Source organism: Equus caballus, chromosome 29 (assembly GCF_041296265.1).
Source record: "Equus caballus isolate H_3958 breed thoroughbred chromosome 29, TB-T2T, whole genome shotgun sequence".
Lineage (NCBI taxonomy): Eukaryota > Metazoa > Chordata > Mammalia > Perissodactyla > Equidae > Equus > Equus caballus.
The window spans coordinates 9,521,702-9,532,510 of record NC_091712.1 but is presented as its reverse complement, the minus strand read 5'-3'; the positions used below and the strand labels follow the sequence as shown (position 1 = coordinate 9,532,510).

General features: G+C 37.0%; 1 pseudogene; it reads left to right on the top strand.

The window, feature by feature from the left end:
• The first annotated feature begins 8,319 nt into the window (after window positions 1-8,319).
• Window positions 8,320-9,326, top strand: LOC138921351 (olfactory receptor 5AL1-like; annotated as a pseudogene).
• The last annotated feature ends 1,483 nt before the right edge of the window (window positions 9,327-10,809 follow it).

The window sequence follows — 10,809 nt, the reverse complement described above, 5'->3', positions numbered from 1 at the left end:
TCTGTGTCTCATGATTGGACAGTTTAATCCATTTACATTTAAACTACTGATAGGAAAGGGTTCATTATTGCTGTTTTGATTGCTTATTTTCTATTTTCTTCTTGTGGTTTTTTTGACCCTCATTTCCTCTCTTACTACCTTCTTTTGTGTTTGATTTTTTTGTAATGACTTGCTTTGATTCCCTTCTCATTTCCTTTTAGGTGTATTCAGTAGATATTTTCTTTGTAGCTACCATTGTGATTGTATTATAAATCTTAAAGTTACTACCGTCTATTTTACACTGATAAAAAGTTCAATCACGTACAAAAGCTCTACTCATTTATAACTCTGCTCTCGCCCTTTGTATTATTGCTGTCACAAATTACATCTTTATTTATTGTGTATCCATCAAAATATGTTTGTTTTCTTATGATTTTGTCCTTTAGATTCTATGCTAGAATTTAAAGTGCGTTTATACACTAAAATTACGGTAAGACAAGGTTCTATATTTGTCCAAATATTTACCTTTATTGGAGATCGTTGTACTTTTCTACGGGTCTGTGTGGCTTTCTGATGTCTTTTTGTTTTAGCTCAAATGATTCCCCATAGCATTTCCTGTGGGCAGGTCTAATGGGAATGAATTCCTTCAGCTTTTGTTGCTCCCGGAAGGTATCAATTTCTTCATTTTTGAGGGAAAGTTTTTCCAGATATAATATTCTGGGTTGGATTTTTTTTCTTTCTTTCAGCACTTTGAATATATCTTCCCAGTCCCTTCTGGTCTGCAACGTTTCTGCTGAGGAATACACTGATAATCTTATGGTAGCCCACTTTTATTAGTTGAGTTGTTTTTCTCTTGCTTCTTTCAAGATTCTTTATTTGTCTTTGAGTTTCACAGTTTTATTATAATGTGTCTTGACATACAGCTCTTGAATTGTCCTAGTCAGAGTTCGCTGAGGTTCTTGAATTTGTGTATCTATTTCTTTCCTCATATTTGGGATGTTTTCAGCCATTATTTCTTTAAATAAATTCTCTGCTCTTTTCTTTCTTCTTCTGGGACTCCCATAATGTGTATATTGGTCCAGCTGACATTCTCCTATATGTCCCTTAGACACTCTTCGTTCCATTCTTTTTTTTTGCCCTCTGACTCGATTATTTCAAATGACCTTTCTTCCAGTTTGCTGATTCTTTGTTCTGCCTGATCAAGTCTGCTATTGACCCCTCTAGTGAATGTTTCAATTGAGTTATTGCATTTTTCAGGTCCAGAATTTCTGTTTGGTTCTGTCTTATAATTTCTCTTTTTGAATACTCTCATTTTCCTCATGCATTGTTTTCCTGATTTCATTTAGTTGTCTATCAGTGATCTCTTTTAGCTCACTTAGCAGCTTTAAGACAGTCATTTTAAATTCTTTTTCAGAAATTTCATAGATCTATTCTTTTTTAGAGTCAGTTTCTAGAGCTTTGTTGTCCTCCTTTGATTGGGCCATGTTTCCCTGTTTCTTTGTGTGTCTTGTGATCTTTTGTTGAGATACTGACTTTGAGAAACCAGCTACCTCTCTCAGTCTTTACAGGCTAGCTTTGTCCAGGGGAGGACCTACACCAATCACCCCAGTCAGGGTTCTGTAACCATTCACACCTTTTCTGGGGATGTGTCATTTTTGGGTTGTGTGTGTGCTATTATTCTAGTATATATGGCTGCTTACCTGTATTAATTGAATTTCTTCTCAAGAGTTTTCAGTTTCTGTTGTATTCCTCTACACTTAATATTTTGTGTCTCCTGGAGACTGCCTGTGGAACTATATAGTCTCTGCTGCTGTAACACACTGTGGTCCTTACCTCTGTTCTCAATGGCCTCCAAATTGATATACAAACTATGCCACCATTCCATCAGCACCACAAGCCAGGAGAGACAGAAACCAGTCCCTCCGGCAGCACCAACACAAGCCAGAATGATGGACAAAGTTCCACTTTTCTTTCTGTCCTAAGGGAAGAGCCAGAAATTAGGAGCAGGTACTCGCCCTTCACGCCTTGATACACTGGGGGGCACGAGGGGCCATGGTGAGAAAACTATGACCAACTCTTACCCTTCTTGCCTGTCTCTTGCCTTGTTTATGTGCTTACTTGGGTGTTGCAGCTCCTTACCTAGTCTTTTGGGTTTTCCAAAGTTATTTTGTTACATATATTGCTGTTAATTCAGTATCTCGGGGAAAACAAGGACCTACATCTTCCTAGTTTGCCATCTTCCTAACGTGCTACCCTCCTTTTTTTTAGTTTTTCTGTTTCCCATTTCCTGTCTTGTACTGGAGTATTTAAATTTTTTGTACTATCCATTTTAATTTATCTATTGGCATTTTGGCTGTTTCTCTTTGCATATTTATATACCTAATATATACCTAATATACCTAGGCTTTCACAATCTACATAGTTAATATTATAGTATTTCCTGTAAAATGAAGTCACCTTGCATCTTCAATACCCTTTATAAATAAATTTCCCTTCATAATTCTCATGGTTATCACATCTACATACATTGAAAACACCGCTAGGTTGTGTTATAAGCATTGCTTTCAACCATCATACATATCTGTAAGAACTTAAGAGGGGAATAAATGATCTTATATATTTACCCAGATATTTTTCTTTCAGGATAACTTTCCTTCATTCCTGAAAATTCAGGGCTGTCTTTTATATCATTTTCCATCAGCCTAAATAACTTCACTTAATGTTTTGTTCTTTTCATCAGACATTTTTTTGCCTTCATCTCATTCTCTTTTCCTTTTCAGATTCTAATTGCATGTTTGGAAATATTACCACAGGGCCCTGAAGCTCTGTTATAAAAATTTTTAACCTTCATCATCTATGAATTTCAACTTGAATAATTTATATACATCTATCAAGTTTACTGACTCTTCCCTCTATTGTTTCCATTATGGTATGAGCTCATTCAGCAATTTGAGAAATTATGTCTTTTAGTTATACAACTTTTATTTTCCTTTTTTATGTAGTTTCTTTTTCTTGTTATATTTCCTATCTTTTCAATACTTTCAAATGTGTAGGTTTAAGAGTTTTTAAAAGAATATTAAAGTGTAGCTAAAATAGCTGCTTTATGTCTTTGCCTGATAATTTCACCTTTTGGGTTGTCTCCACTTTAGCATCTGAGGTTTGCCTTTTCCCTTGAGAGCATTTGTTTGTTCTTTTTATTATGAATAATTTTGAATTTAATTGTAGACATTGTGAGTGCTGTGTTGTGTTGATTCTGGGTTTTCGTCATTTCTCTGCAGAATACAGATATGTTTACGTGATGATATTTCTATTTTAGGAAGTACTCAATGTAGTACATTTTAGACTATACATTTTTCCTACTGTTTGTGGGCAGTGGTTTAATTCTCAGTTTGGTTTGCTGAGGCCTTGCTTCACTGGTTTGTGTCCTTCTCATGCATGTGTAATTCAGGTTTAGACTAAGATTTGCACTGGTTTTTGCCCCCAACTAGGGAATCTTCTCTGAATATTTCCCCTCTAGGGTTCCTCCTTTACTTTCCACTTTGGTAGTGTTCCCTGCCATGACTCTTATAGCAAGAAATATGTCGGGGCCTTTGCAGCCCATTTTCCCCCAGTATAACTGGTTCCCACCCCTGCAGCAAGGCTATGAGTGATAGAGAAAACAGCGATAAACTCAGCCTGGGGTAGATCACTTTTTAAGGTTTTCACTCCCCTGCCCAGTCCTCCTCTTTTGTTTACTCTTATTTGCTGACCTGAGATGTTTGATTTTTTCTTGTGTCAAGCAGTTTTAATTGATATGAGTCAGACAGAGAGGGAGATGGACTTTAAGAGGTTTACACCATGCTGATGGAACCAGAACTTCTTCAGTTAAGGATATATTTAATGATGAAAATGATCTTTTCATTTATTTTCTCTTATATCATTGTGGATTCATTGATTTTTAGTATACTGTTTGTATCTGTCACAATCATTTTATGGTACCGTTTGTACAGTTTTGGCAGTCACGCCTCTGTAAGTGTGGTGATGTCATATCTTTTTACCGTAACATCCCTAGGCTCACCTTTCTTGCCCCTTTCCAGAATGGTCTTTTAATCCAACTATCCTGTATCCATATAGTGGACATTGATATTTAGAAAGCATACTTTAGGAGTTAAAGAATGCTTGCTTCCACTGTCTTTTCTGACAACTTGCTTTATTTGTTCTGTGGCAATTGATCTCTTTAGGCTTTCTTTTCTAGGTGATTTATTGGGTGAATGTTGTAGAAGTATTCTGGAGAATTTTCCATTCCATATATACTTTCAAAATTACTAATGATGTATTAAAAAATATGCAAAATATCAATAAAATTCATTTGAATTTTGCGTTTACTCCTTACTCATTTCTTTCTTTTTTTTAAGTGAGATTTGCAATAGTTTACAGCATCTGTCTTCTTAGTTACCCATAAAAGAAGCAAAATATGCTTGAGAAAATGGCAAAATTTCTTTCTCCTTTTCTGGTGTGTAAGATTTTATTATGCTATTAGTGCTCCTCATCTGGTTATCACACTTTGATATCTGTAAAGAATCCTGTATTTCACATCCAAAAATATTCTTTTCTGTCCTAAATAGGGAGAAGTCTCTCTTTCTGTGAGAGATAGTAAAATTATCTGTATAATAAAGTAGTGGGAAGAAGTTAAGGAGGAGTAAGAAAGAAAGTTCTAGGAGCAGGAGTGATGGAGGTTTTGAGGAGAAGAGGTGTGTAATCAAGTGTCTGACTCCATTTTGATGTTTGACTATTCACTGCCTTTAAGCTCTCCTACTTCCCCTCTGCCTTTTACCCTAAATCTGGTGAAACTGATAAGAAACCCACTGCTCCACCCTTTGGTGCCAAATGGAAGTTGGAACAACTAAGCCTTTTCCTGCAGGCAGGAATCCTCACACCAGCCTCACCCACTCACCACAACACAAACCCCAAGTCCATTCACCATTAGCTGCTCCCTCAAGCCATTTCAGACCAGCTTGGGAGCTCACAGTGCCTGCCCCAGAAAGCCTCATTCCGTGAGCAAAAGTCTTTTCATCCTCTCTTGTTGGGTGTGTGGTATAATCAATCTGGACATGTAAAGCAAATTTAGATAGAGAGGTTCATACATTTATGTGGAGTGACTACAACAGGATGTCAATTCACCTATGATTTGCAGACTTTCAGTTTCCTAGAGACTGAAGAGAAAAATGAACATTCTATTAAATTAATCCTTGCTGTTGAACTGAAATATCTGTCATAACAACAGTTTGAGACAATCTCAGAAGGAAAGTTTGAATGTTACTGATTGGGACATTCCCTCAACTGCTACTAAATGCAAGGTCCATGAACTGAACATTTATTTTAAATAAATTCATAATTTTAATATGAAACCAAGGTGACAAATATTAAAGCAAGTATAGCAAATAATCAAAGCATATATATGAGTCAATCAACTTTTTTCCCTAAAGAAACATTAAAATGCCTCTCTACTCTAGATTCTTTCATTGACTAAAAGATGAAAAAGTGATCTACATTTCAAGGGAAATAATTTGGTCCCCAAACACTAAAGAGCAAATAATTGCCTATTATTGCATGTATAATTGTATTGCTTTTCAATGCTTGTTAAAAAAATGGCACCAAAAAAAGTTTCCCAAGGGACCCCCCCCCACACACACAGACACCACAAAATAAAAGTTGTCCCATAATACCTAGGTAATTTTAGATGTTATTGATGTCATAAAGAGTCCTTTCAGGTGCTATAGACTATTTAGGGGTTTGTAGTTGAACTGCATGACAATGCAGTGAATATTAAAAGACATCAGATAGTAGAAAAAATATATACACAATCTCTCTTGGTGGGAAAAACTTTGGACCTTTATAACTATAACTTTTTTTCACTTAATCATTTAACAGTTATTGACCATCTTCTTTGTACTGGATATTATTAGAGGTAGGTGATTAAATTGGGTCTAAAATAGAAACATTATTGCTTAAAAATAACAGTTTTAAGTCTAGGATGTGTTACAGGCGTGTTAACAGTTGGTTGAAATATAGTGTGGTAGGTGCTGTAATAAAACAATCAGTGGATGCAGAAACATCCCCATGAGGAGCATTAACCTGACCTGAAAAGTCATGAGAGCTTCCAAGAGGATGTGACTCAACAGAGGACAGAGAGTTAAGTAGAAGGAAAGTCAAGCAAAGGAAATGACGGCGGAAGAAAAGGGTTCTAGGCAGAGAATAAAGCATTTATAACATACTGGCTCTTATTTGACTATGTGTGATGGTTTGGAACATCTGCAATATCGAGACCAAATGAGGAATATCTCAAGAGACGAGTCTGATCTGTGACGCAGGAACTAGATTTTCAACTTGCATCAACCATGTTAAAGAAGTTGGAATTTATCTTAAGGACAATGAGGAAACATTGAAGGAGTTCATCAGGAAAATAAAAGTATGAAATTTGTTTCTGTAAAAGTTCATAGAAGCTGAACTGTGAGGAACAGAGAGAAGTAGGGAAGATTGGATGAAAGAATGAAAGTCATGTCAGTTGCCAAAAACCAAAACAGTACAAAAAGGCATTGTGGTTGGATCAAGGAAACAGCATAAGTAAATAGATTTGAAAAGTGTGAAAGATATAAAACTGTTAGGAATTGGGGACAAACTGAATATTGTCATGAGGAACAGGAAAGCATAGTAAACGGTAATTGGTCTCTTATTTGAAAAACTGAATCGCTAATAGCACTATTCATTGAGATAGAAAATATATACTCCAGGTCTTGAATATCAGGCCCAATGTGGAGAGGTGTCAAGTTCTTTTCTATATGTGATACTTTTGAGGAACATCTGGACTATCCAAGTAACAGTTTCTGGGAGGAGTTTAGATTCATAAAGCTAGAGCAGAGAAAAGAAATCTGGAATAGAAATATGTATTTGTGCATAATCAGCATGTAGATGACCGCTGAGAACACAGGATTGGATAAGATCGTTGAACAAGAAGGTATAAAGAGGAAAGTGTGGGGGCTTTGGAGAGAGCCTGGAGAACACACCATCTAAAACAGAGATAATAGAAGCAGAGCCTCCAAGGTACAGAACAAAATGGACAAATAGTAAACTCAGAGACTGCTTTCTTCTGGAAACTAAACGTCTGTTCAGTAGAGTTCAGTACTGTAGACCTGCCAGAGCAAAAGCAGCTTTTTTGGATTTTGGAATAGGGAAATTGACAGTAAGCTTGGTGAGGGGATTTCTTGGTTTAATGGGAAAGGAAGGTTGATTATACTTGCTTAACTTATAAACATGATTGAGAAATTGGGGGTAGATGCCCATTCTAATATGGTTGGTTGAAAAGTGGTGAAAGGGAAAGAAAATATAAAGGAGTAACCCAGAGAAAGTCTCCAAGGAGATATCAATCAAAATTTAAGGGAGAGTGCATTTTATATTTGATTGCATTTTACCTGTCAACCATCCATAAGGTGCATATGAAGAAACATGAGACAATCTAAGGATAAAGTTAGAAAATCAAGTTGACTTATTTTCTGCTCTGTTCAAGAAAGAAAGGAGTTGATTGCAATTCTGTTAGTCTCAAGCATTCAGAATCCAGCTTGAGTCTATAGAAATGTTCTGTGGAATTTAGTTCATCTAGACACTGCCCAAATGCTATCCACTTTGGGCCATTTAGATGCTTGAAGATAAAGGGTAAAGAGATGTCTCTTAATCACTTAAAGCTGTCTTACCATCCGGAAAATTATTAGCCACTATGTATTTTGCCAAAAGACAGAGCCAGAAAATTCACAATCGTACTTTTCCTTAATATCAACATTATATGCAAATTGAAAAACAATAGGAAACAAAAATAAGCAAAAGGAGAAAATTTTAAAATAATATCAAACGAAATGCCTAAAGATAGCGTTAATATTTTGATTTTGACTTTCATTTTATATTTTCCACACTTGACTTTGGTCATTTTTAATGTTCTGAGGAAATTATAATTTTATGAGATAAACTTTCAACTTAAGAAATGATTTTGATGTATGTTATCAAAGCCACTTACATTCTTAATGTTTGTTTCCTTTATAGTTAAAGAAAAGTACAACACAAACTTTGCTATTGCATTGATTATAAAATTTTAATGGAAACACTCTCTTCTTCTACAGCTCCCTAGTGAATTTTATATCTTGGAATTTCTGCCTGGACCAAATCCTTTCAAACTGAAAGTCAAAGTAAAATCCACACGTAACTGAGAGTGCCTATCATCTTCGATTGAATTTGACATAATATCCTGGTGAGCCAGGGCTATCTTTTCACATTTAATTGATTCTTTCTTACAGAGTCAAGATTACTCAGAGCATGTGCTCTGGAACAGTTTATTGTAGAATTGTTTATCTATTTCATGGCACAGGCAGTCATTCCGCAGCCACTAAGTACATGCTCTTGGGCCTCATAGATAACCCCGAGCTTCAAGTCATTCTCTACTCTCTATTTCTACTGACTGACCTAGTTACTGGTTTGGGTAATCTTGGTTTGACTGTACTAAGACAAATCAGTCCTCAACTTCAGACACCCCTGTGTTTTTTCTCTTTCATCTGGTTTTTGTTGACTTTTTTGGTACTTCTGCCATCATGCCAAACACCCTTGTGAATTCTTTATGTGAAATTAAATTGTGTGTTATTTTATCCAGGTGCCACTCAATTTTGTTGCTTTATCACATTTTTAGTTTGGGAATTATTAAGGTTGTCTAACATGGCCTGTGATCGGTATGTGGCCATCTGCAACACTTTACTCAATCTAGTTCTCATGCTCAGGAATCTGCTCAGATGGTCTCTAGCTCTCACATTCATGGATTCACTGTGGGACTCATGCAAGCAGTGGCTACCTTACACATGTCTGTCTGTGACTCAAATGTGTCACTAGTCCTACTGTGATGATGTTTCCTTGATTGCTTTGTCCTGTTCTGATACCCAGATCAGAGAGCTGAGGTGGTTAATCATTGCTGGGTCCAATGTGTTTGGTTCTCTTATCATTGTTCTCACATTCTATGTATTCATCATGTTTGTCATCATAGGATCCCCTCTGCTGTGAGATGAGAGAAAGCCTTTTCTACCTGTGCTTCGCACCTGTTTTCTATTACTATATATTATGGGACCCTCAGTTTTACGTACCTGAGGGCTTGTGTGCAGTCCAGATCAAAACACTCACTAGATAAAGACAAATTTGCCTCAGTATGCTATGTAGTGGTGATTTGCATGCTAAACCCATTCATCTACAGCTTGAGGAATCGAGAGCTAAAAAAGGCTTTGAAAAAATTATTGAAAAGGTGTATTCTAGTAATCAACAATGAATTGTGTCATTACTAAAGAAATAAAGAAATACTGGATACAGGTTTAGTTAGGAAATTCTATTTATTTATTTATTTAAATCACTTACATTTCATTTTATTATTTTCTAGAAGAGGCATTTGCTCCTTTATAAAAATGAACTAAGGGGAGACAGCCAACTAAGGGGGTTTTAATTGGAAGAAGTCCCCTGCCGGAAACAGTCATGAGTGTTTACCTCTGCCTTTCAGGAGGGAAGTCTGAATTTTATCTTGGGGATGTGGTGAGCTTGGGGAACTGTGGTGAGGGTCTTCTGGCCTTGGTCAGGTGACAACACAAATCATAGTGCCACTCAGGTTCCACAGCTGAGGATGGCTTTTGGGGTGCCAGATGTTTGGGGAGATGGAGGGAACAGAGTAACCCAAAAATACATACTATTCCCATCCACCATCTGAACAAATAGACTGGAAGTATTCGGGTTCAGGTAACAAATTCGACCTGTTTTATGGGTGTAGGTGTTTTTTTAGGTTCTTTCATCAGCGGCACAGAAGAAGATATGCTGTGGCATGCACCAGTTAATTTCCACCGTCCTGGCTGATGGAAGTTCTGACAGTGCCTGGTGCTGGCAGATCATTCCACATTGGCCCACAACCATCGCATTCTTTTAAGTTAATTTTTATTGAGTTTATGATAGTTTACAATCTTGTGGAATTTCAGTTGTACATTATTGTTTGCCAGTTGTTTTGTAGGTGCACCCCTTCACCCTTTGTGCCCACTCCCCGACCCCCTTTCCCATGGTAGCCACTAATGTGTTCTCTTTGTCTACATGTTTAACTTCCTCATATGAGTGGAATCATAAAGAGATTGTCTTCCTCTATATGGCTTACTTCACTTAACATAATTCCCTCGAGGTCCAACCATGTTGTTGTGAGTGGGACAATTTTATTCTTTCCTATGGCTGAGTAGTATTCCATTGTATATATATATACCATATCTTCTTTATCCAATCCTCAGTTGATGGGCACTTAGGTTGCAACCATCTCATTTTTAAAAACCAACATCATTCTAGTTCCTTCCTTCTCCATCACCATCATATCCTGAGCCATGGGAGTGGGTGTTTTGCTTGTGTTTTAAAGTTCCCCTCCTTTGGAAGGATGATCATACTTTTTAGAAATTTCCCTTTGGATCTCCCAAGTAATTTCATTTAGGCAAAGATAAGAGTTTCTGGTTTTCGTGACATGTCCACTTGTCTAAATTCAGCTCTCACAGTCTAGGTGGGCTTGCTTCCAGGTTGGTTTGTGTGCTGAGGTGGTAGAGACAGCCAGCCCCTCCTTCCCACCGTGAGATGCATCGCAGGAAAAAGTCTAGGGCTACTCCTTCCAATACCCGTGTCATCTCGTCCCTCACAAGTACTCTAACTCTCACCCTCATCTAGTAAGCCCCATTAGGATGTTTCCTCTTCTCCTGGAGAACATGCATAATTAGTCTCTGCCTTTTTCCTAGAACCAAATGACAGTAATGGTTT